This window comes from Sphaeramia orbicularis, chromosome 24, assembly GCF_902148855.1.
Source record: "Sphaeramia orbicularis chromosome 24, fSphaOr1.1, whole genome shotgun sequence".
Lineage (NCBI taxonomy): Eukaryota > Metazoa > Chordata > Actinopteri > Kurtiformes > Apogonidae > Sphaeramia > Sphaeramia orbicularis.
Genome location: NC_043979.1, coordinates 38476088 through 38485690, shown reverse-complemented (window position 1 = coordinate 38485690; position 9603 = coordinate 38476088). Strand labels below are relative to the sequence as shown.

The 9603-nt window shown below is 38.1% G+C and overlaps 1 pseudogene; it reads left to right on the top strand.

Annotated features, from left to right (window-relative positions):
- The first annotated feature begins 5018 nt into the window (after nt 1–5018).
- On the top strand, nt 5019–5911 carry LOC115414870 (uncharacterized serine-rich protein C215.13-like; annotated as a pseudogene).
- The last annotated feature ends 3692 nt before the right edge of the window (nt 5912–9603 follow it).

Below are 9603 nucleotides of genomic sequence, written 5' to 3'. Positions count from 1 at the left end.
GTGGCTCAGTTGCTAGCGCAGGTGATAGCTGCCTACTGGTGTGTGAATGAGTGAATGTGAGGCTTTGTAAAACACTTTAGGCACTATGAAGTACATGTTTTACAGTATTAAATGCAGATTTGTAAATTCCAGCCGTTTTACACTGCAAAAATCTAAATCTTACCAAGTATATTTTTCTCATTTCTAGTCCAAATATCTCATCACACTTAAAATAAGACATAATCACCTAAAGAGTAACTTTTCAGTGAGATATAAGAACTGATTTTTAGACAACAGATCTGGAAAATCTAATTTCAAGAAATCTTACCAAGATAATTTTCACTGGTTCCACTGGCAGATTTTTTTTTTTTTTTTTTTTGCTTAATTCAAGTTGTGACCAGCTGCTAAAAAGTAGTTCACCTTTTGACTGCTGGCTCTTCATTAACTGTAAGTACAAAAGGGTTGTCATAGTTCCAGTGTTTTACTAGCCACATTGGCTTTTGAGTTGATGATCGTAACGCACTGCATTGCACCACCAAGCATAACGTACATATGACACAAAGGACACAAAGCACCATTAGAGGAATAAAAAAACCATTTGATTAAACATTACACAGCACATCCTGCTAAATTTAAGCTAGCTACATAAGCCAGTGTGTCAATGCCCAGAGACAGGGGAATAATAATGAACAGATGCAAGGACACGTCTTTCTTCTTCCCACGTTTCTTTATGACTGAAATTATATTACAATTACTTTGTACAACATGAACATGAATATATGTTTAACAAACAGATAATATAAGTTTGACAAATAAATGACCATGCATGACACCACACGATCGGATCCAACACATACGACCATACAACTCCTATTCAACACATTAGCACTAGGATGCTAACTTTGCTAGCAAAGCTAATTCAGTGTTATAAACATAGCGGTAGGATGCTAACTAGCTAACAAGCTGTTTCTGTAATAAACTGTATAGACCAAACAACACTTTACAATTCGTAAGAATTAGTTTGCGATTGCCTAAACTTCTATGTTTTACTTGAGGTTGCTGTCTATCATTTTTATAACGTTACCATATCTGAAACAGGAGAATAATAATGAATAGATGCAAGGACACGCCTTTCTTCTTCCCACATTTCTTTATGACTGAGAAGAGTCGTGACTCTTTGCCTAAACATTAGCATGGAGCTCTCCCTACTGGTCTCGTCTTGTAACTACAACACATGAACACATTTGGTCATAAGGGTAGAAAAGTCCGACTGGTGTCTGTCGGCTCGATGACATTAACATGAAGTTAGGCTGCGATTCTGACAAAGTGTCCATGAGCATTACTGGAGCAATAGCAGGTAGCTAACACTACGTTAGCTGAAGCAACTGGATAGATGTTAGTTGGCAACTTGGTCAAACTCTTCTGTTCAGACTAACATATTACCCCTAGAACCTTCAACAAACAAACAAACAGAACTTGTATTTACTGGAACTTACCGGTAATTTGTTGTTGATTGTGTGTTCTGCTCTGTACTGCACATGTCAGCAACAGCTGTTCACAGCCACGATGAGGAAGAAGTGATAATGACTTAATTCGTTATCTCGCGAAAATGAACTTTGTTATCTCGTGATAACGAATTCATTAAGTCGTTATCACGAGATAATGACCGTAAAATTTTCTGTTAATCCAAGGCCATTCTCAGCTTCCGTATAAAACAGATTAAACAAAGAATCCTATGTTAAAACAATAACTACTTAATACTAAAAAAAATCATCCTAAAACCTCAATGTCTAAAGTAAAATATATTTCCAGATCTATTGTCTAAAAATCAGTTCTTATATCTCACTGAAAAGTTACTCTTTAGGTGATTATGTCTTATTTTAAGAGTGATGAGATATTTTGACTAGAAATGAGAAAAATACACTTGGTAAGATTTAGATTTTTGCTGTGTAAGACCCCGGGGGAACCCTGGTAGTGGTAGTAGTAGTAGTAGTAGTAATAGTAGTAGTAGTAGTATCTTTGTCTATATGCTGCTCATATCGAATGTTTTCTTCCTCTCTTAAACTCCCTCCCAGTCTGTCCTTCCGTAGGTGTAGACTTCTGCATCAGAGTCTGTTTGACACCTACTAGTGCAAAGTCCCCACGCTGTCTGGAGAAAAGTGAGGACCCCAGGGGGACAAAGGGGGACACGGGCAGGTCACAGAGAGCCGGGGCGTCTGCCCGTCAAGCACAAAGACTGAAGGGACAAGGACCTTCCGTCCTCACTGACAGCTGTAGTTAATCAAGCGAGTCATGGCGCACCTGAGTTTAGGACGGTTGACCCCAGTCCACCTGCGGCATTCGACCACTTTGTCCCCATTTGACACATATACACGGGACATCAGCAGGTAACCAGTGAGAGGACGTATCATCATCACACCTCATGCAGGGGGATGTTAAGAACAAGAACTTCACTCTTAGAACAAACATGTAAAATACAGTCGCGGAAAAAATGATTAGACCACCCCTTGTTTTCTTCAGTTTCTTGTTCATTTTAATGCCTGGTACAACTAAAGGTCCATTTGTTTGGACAAATATAATGGAAACAACAAAAATAGCTCATAGTAGTTTAATTTCAGAGCTGATATCGATCCATTTTCCATGGTTTTCATGATAATAACCAAAATCACTTCAGTTCTTACATAAGTATCTATGGCATTGTACTGACAAAAACAGTGCTTTTATTCATTCCATGTTTTCTTTTGTGTCTGTTTTAGTCACATGATACACACAGGAGTTAGTACTGGATTGCATACCCATTGTTTTTTTTTTTTTTTTTCTTTTATTCAAATGTTTATTCAGAATAGTCTCAAGGTATACAGGACATCATTCATACAAAGTACAGTTTTTTTTTTCTTTTTCTTTTTAAGAAAAAAATGGTATCAATAATGCTCATTGAAAGGAAGAAAGAGAGAAAAAAAAAAATAAAAGTAGTACAAGTAAATTAAATAAGCATGTAAAAAATGGATAGTAATGATATTAACAAGCCTGTACACATAGCCAACCGCACTTCTAGGAAATGATAGATAGATAGATAGATAGATAGATAGATAGATAGATAGATAGATAGATAGATAGATAGATAGATAGATAGATATGCATAAATACATACAGTATATATGTATACACACAAAGTAGCATCCATAATCATAATACAAAGAAAGAAGAATAACCATTGTTTTTGATGACTTTTGATGGTCTAATCATTTCTTATGTGACTGTAGAAAAGAACTTTCAGACAGACAAAAAAAAAAAAAGCCTGGAAATGAAAAATATGAATCTATTTGTTTGGATAAATATAATGATAACAACAAAAATAGCTCATAACAGTTTAATTTCAGAGCTGATATCTATCCATTTTCCATGTTTTCTTGATAATAACCAAAATCACCTAAAGGGGTCATATTTTGCTAAACCCACTTTTATTAGTCTTTGGTTCATTTATTTGTGTATTTGGACCCTAGTCGTTCATCAAGTTTGAATTTGAACCCTTCAGGTGCTGCAAAGCTATCTTTATATTCATTCCGGCCGTGGTTTTCTTGATAATAACCACAATCACTTCAGTTCTTCCATCAATATTTATGGCATTGTACTGACAAAAACAGTGCTTTTAGGCATTCCATGTTTTCTTTTCTGTCTGTTTTAGTCACATGATACACACAGGAGTTAGGACTGGATTGCATAACCATTGTCTTTGATGACTTGATGGTCTAATAACACTGGGTTACAAAAAAGTGTTTTTTGCAAGTTGTCTCGGTTTTTTCAACTGAATTCGGACCATTTTGCACCGCTAAATCCAAAAATGAAATCTATTTTTCTCAATCAGGTCAGGTTTTTTTTTTGCTAATTTGATTTTGAAAAATTTGATCTTCTCACAAAATATAATAATTAATACCAAAATAAGATTGGTAAGCACACTTTATGAAACTTGTGACTTGATTCCTGTTAGGTACAATGGTGTATTCACCGCAGATATAGCAGAATACGTCAGGCTTATTTTTGCAAGATCTTCTAGTCGAAGCCATTTCATTCACCTGTAATATTAAAAAAAAACATTAATCATAAATTGGCAAAAGTAAAATCTTCAGAACTCGTTTACTGCAAGAAATATGAAAGAATTTTGTATCATGTGATGTGGAAATGCCCATAAATGTAAGCAAAAATGTTAAAAAGCCAATATGTAGCATAGTTCAGAAAGTTGACCCGATTGAGCAAAATTAATGTGATGTTTGGATTCCGCACACCAAAATGATCCTAAATCAGCTCAAAAAACTGAAACAATACATTTGTTGTTGACCAGTGTGATTTTTTCCGCGACTGTAAACACAAGTACCTATAGATTCAAAGGGATTATACATCAGTGCTGCTGACTGTGTGTGTGTGGGGGGGGGGCGCCTGATCATCTGTGGCTGCTTTTCAATGTCAAACAGCCCCCCCCACCCTCCCTGCACACATATGGAGCTGTGTTGTGCGTGTCAGGTAATAAGGGTTACAAATACATCTGTAAATGTCCCTTTCGCTCATAGACACCCCCCCCCACCACCACCACCACCACACACACAGACCCTTATGGTTACACAGGAGCTTATAAATATTGATGGAAGGATAAAAAGAGATGAAGGGATGGGGGTGGAGGAATTGAAAACGCCGTAAAGTGTCACGTCACGTAGTTCCAAATGAGAAAACCACGACTGTTAGCTAATACCGACCCAGAAGAAAAGACAGCAGGATGGATTATTAGTTTTTATCGCAGTTAAGTCCAGTGGTTTTCAAGGTCAAAAGGTCACGAGTAGAAATAACTGAAACTGCATTTTGTCGTACATATGTGTGTGTGTGTGTGTACGTACCGCTGAAGGGATGGACGTGACACAACATCAGCTTGTCGTCTCGTGGGGTAGCACAGCTGGTATCAATTCCAATAATCAGACGAGGCGATAAGCTGACCGTCAACACACACACACGCACTCACGCACACACACACACGCACACAGTCGGAGCAGATGGATGCCACTATTAATGGAAAGGGCATTGCCAATGTGAGTGTTGCGGTGGTACCAGAGCTGGGAGGACTCGTGCGTTCTCAGGCAGAGGCTGCAGTTGGACCGAAGCCAGACTGAAGTTTATTTCACCTGCTCATCCTCAGATGGAAGCAGCAGATAAACCACAGAGACAATAGTCTGTCCTCACTTCAATGTCATCAAGTCTGTGAACTGGGACCAGAGCTACTGTCAGTCAACATGTGTCTGAGGAGGATGAGGTCAGTTCAGTACAGTCCACATGTCCTCTGCAACTTTCAGCTGGTTTTTGTTTTTTAATCCCATGTGATCATTGCACTGCGGCTTCTTCTCCCTCTCCATCTCTTCTTCACATCTTCTCCTATACAACTACTACTTCTTCCTCTTCTTCTAATCTTCTATACTTCTTCGTCTACTATACTTCCTCTTCTTCACATCTATACTTCATCATCTCCTTTTCTTCCTCTCCTATGCCTCTTCTTCTATGTAGCATTTTCTTCTACCATGCTTCTTTTCCTCTCCTCTTCCTCCTTCTCCTTCCTCTCCTCCTCCTTCTCCTCTTTCCTCTCCTCTTCCTCCTTCTCCTCCTCCTTCTTCTTCTCCTCCCCCTCCTCCTCCTCTTTCCTCCCTCTCCTCCTCCTTCTCCTCCTCCCTCCCTCTCCTCCTCCTCCTTCTTCTTTCTTCTCCTTCCTCTCCTCCTCCTTCTCCTTTTTCTTCTTCTCCTCTTTCCTCTCCTCTTCCTCCTTCTCCTCCTCCTTCTTCTTCTCCTCCCCCTCCTCCTCCTCTTTCCTCCCTCTCCTCCTCCTCCTCCTTTTTCCTCTCCTCCTCCTTCTCCTCCTTCTCCTCCTCCTCTTTCCTCCCTCTCCTCTTCCTCCTTCTCCTCCTTCTCCTTCCTCTCCTCCTTCTTTTTCTTCTTCTCCTCTTTCCTCTCCTCTTCCTCCTTCTCCTCCTCCTCCTCTTTCCTCCCTCTCTTCCTCCTACTCCTTCTTCTTCTCCTTTTTCCTCTCCTCCTCCTTCTCCTTCCTCTCCTCCTTCTCCTCTTCCCTCCCTCTCCTTCTTCTTTCTCCTCCTTCCTCTCCTCTTTCTTCTTCTCCTCCTTCTCCTTCCTCCCTCTCCTCCTCCTACTCCTTTTTCTCCTTCTCCTTTTTCCTCTCCTCCTCCTTCTTCTCCTCCCTCTCCTCCTCCTTCTCGTCCTCCTCCTCCTTGTTCTCCTTCCTCTCCTCCTTCTCTTTCCTCCCTCTCCTCCTCTTCCTCCTTCTTCTTCTCTTTCTCCTCCTCCCTCTCCTCCTCCCTCTCCTCCTCCTCCTTCTTTTTCTCCTTCTCCTCCTTCTTCTCCTCCTCTAAAACTAGATACAAACTTGCATACATACATACATAAAAACTGTACATAAAATCAGCTTCGTTATTGCCCTGACGTTAATAATTCATATTTGATGGCACACATTCCTACATCCTACTAATAGCTTAGAACTCAAAACACACACTAAACAAAACAGCAACGACAAAAAGTAGTCATCTAAGATCTTCTACATATATCTAACACAACCTATGCACTAATATAAGACATACATAAACAAATGACAAAAAAAGAAAAAAAAAACTACTAATGAAAATGACTAATCTGTAATTAACAGCTCTGACAGGGACTGAATTGCTGAAATGTACCGGCAATGATGAACCACCCTCATCCTAAGTACAGACGAGCCTGCATATAAATGTAAGTAAATGAGCCACAAAGTGTGTAGCGTGTGTGTGTAGTGTGTGTATATGTGTGTGAGAAAGAGAGGTCCTGTTATCTAAAGCAGCAATAATCAATACCGAGCACAGGACAGGTTATCAATGACTCTCTTGTATAGCAACCCTCCGTCGGTTTCAGCCCTAATCGATTCACTCTTTATCAAATCAGCACTTCGCCGTGAACGTGAATCCTGAATCCTTCCCGTTCACATATGCAGGTTTGTCAGAAATAACACAGGAATCAACTGGCAGACGCCGAGGTGCTGTGAAATCCATCTCGCCGACGCCGAGAGCGGATTCCGAAAAAGTTAAATTCCTTCTCCTCGGAGACTACGGTTATTGTGAGCCATCTTATACCGAGGACTCCTCTCATTTTGTATCCTCAAAGCCTCTGATGGTAAATTAAGCCCCTCAATTATCCCCTGTGATTGGCAAAGGCTATTGCACAATCCAATAAAGTGGGATGAAACTTACAATTCTGTTTTATTGGCAACCTGACGCCTCCTGTCTGTGCTGCGTAAACTAAGTCAGGGCCGTGGAATTAATGCAATCATCTCCGACACGAGGCAATTAAGGTTGTGATTCAAGGAGTTGCCGTGATGCTATTTAAGGATAGTGTGTGTATCCTCCTGTTTGGCCATTTATCGGTACGTCTAGCCCTCAAAACACACATCAGCATTGTTTTTGTGTATTAACCCTGTAAATCAGGGGTCTCAAACATGCGGCCCACCAAATGTTCCAATCCGGTCCGTGGGGTGAATTTACAAAGTGCAAAACGTCCATAGTCAAGGATGTTGAACTGGTTTTTGTTCAGGTTCCACATACAGACCAGTATGATCTACAGCAGGGGTGTCAAACATGCGGCCCTTTGGGGGGCTAAATGTGGCCCCCCAAAGGGTCCAATTTGGCCCCTGGGATGTTTTTGCCAGGTGCAAAAATTCCACAGTCTTGAATTGAATTAAGAAAAAAAAAAAAAAAAAAAAGAGCTTGAATTAAGGAAAAAATCTTCAATTAAGTAAAAAAAATCTTCAATTAAGCCAAAAAAAAATCTCAAATTTTGCAAAAAATCTTGAATTAAGCCAAAAAAAATCTTCAGTTAAGTTAAAATAATCTTCAATTAAGTTAAAAAAAATCTTCAATTAAGCCAAAAAAAAAAAAAAAATCTAGAATTAACAATTTCAATTTTTGTCTTTGTTTTAGTGCCAAAAAAACAAACATTCAATTGTGAAAACATTTACATTTACAAACTATCCTGTAACACTAAAATGTGAATAACCTGAACAAATATGAACAACCTGAAATGTCTAAAGAAAATTAAGCAGTTTTTCTGGCTGTTCCTCAGTGTTCAGTGTCTTTGTAGATCTGATCCATAATGCTCATGTAGAAATGATAAGTTGACGAACGATATTGTTAAAATTGCACTAAATTTTCTTATGTTTTTTCATTTAAATTTCAGTTTTTTCATGTTTTTTTTTGTGGATAGTTTACAAAAGTAAGTATTTTCATAATTTAATAGGGTTTTTTTTTTTTTTTTACACTAAAACAAAGACAAAAATTTGGAGTCGTCATTATTTATAGGTTATTGTGTTATTATTTTTCTGGTCCGGCCCACTGCAGATCAAATTTAGCTGAATATGGCCCCTGAACTAAAATGAGTTTGACACCCCTGATCTACAGTGAAATAACAGCAGAATAACCTACAGAATATAATGACTCCAGATTTTGTTCTCGGTTTGATGTGAAACAAATAATATTACATTATGTCTATAAATAATGACAACTTCAAATTTGTATCTTTGCTTTAGTGCAAAAAATAACATGAAATTATGAAAATATTGACATTTACAAACTATCCTGAAACAATAAAATGTGAATAACCTGAGCAAATATGAACAACCTGAAATGTCTAAAGAAAATTAAGCACAATTTTAACCATTTTCTGCCTGATATTAAGTGTTTAGTGTCTTTGTAGATTCGATTCATAATGCACATGTAGAAATGATAAGTTGAGGCAGAATATTGTTAAAATTGCACGTATTTCTCTTAAGAAATGTCAGTTGTTTTTTTTAGGTAATTCACATCTTATTTCTTTGGATAGTTTATAAAAGTAAGTATTTTCATAATTTAATGGGGTGTTTTTTGCACTAAAACAAAGACAAAAATCTGGAGTTGTCATTATTTATAGGTTATTATGCTATTATTTTACTGGTCCGTCCCACTGGAGATCAAATTGGGCTGAATGTGGAACCTGAAAGAAAACGAGTTTGAGACCCCTGCTGTAAAGCCTGAACCATTAAATCATTGACAGAAAATTGTAGTTCTTTGAAATTGGAGTCTTTATCGTTCCTTCTGAACAACCCCCCAAAATTGTTTTCAAATATCAATTTCCATGTATGAGTTTCAATTTTGTATCATATTTGATACATCAGGTCTCAATGCTCAAATATTATTATTTTTGAACAAACAAAAACATAATATAACACAAACATGTCCAACAAATTGGTAATTCCTTTTCAAAATTGGTGAAGTTCTGCCTCCTTCCTCATTAATTTAATCTTGTAGTGTCACTGGACAGGCCTCTGGTGAATGAAATCCTCCCCCCTGGTGGATTATCTATGTATTGCATGTATCTAATTGTATACATCAGGTTTTTTAAGAAAAATAATATCACACTGATCATGTAGAGGGCTTCAAAACTCATGTATCAAATATGATATGTTAGGCGTTATAGGGTTAATCTTTAAACACCTAGAGCTATTTTTTGGCAACATCCAAATAAATTTTCCTCTACATTTAACCCGAGGATGTCAAACATGCAGCCCTTGGCCCAAAA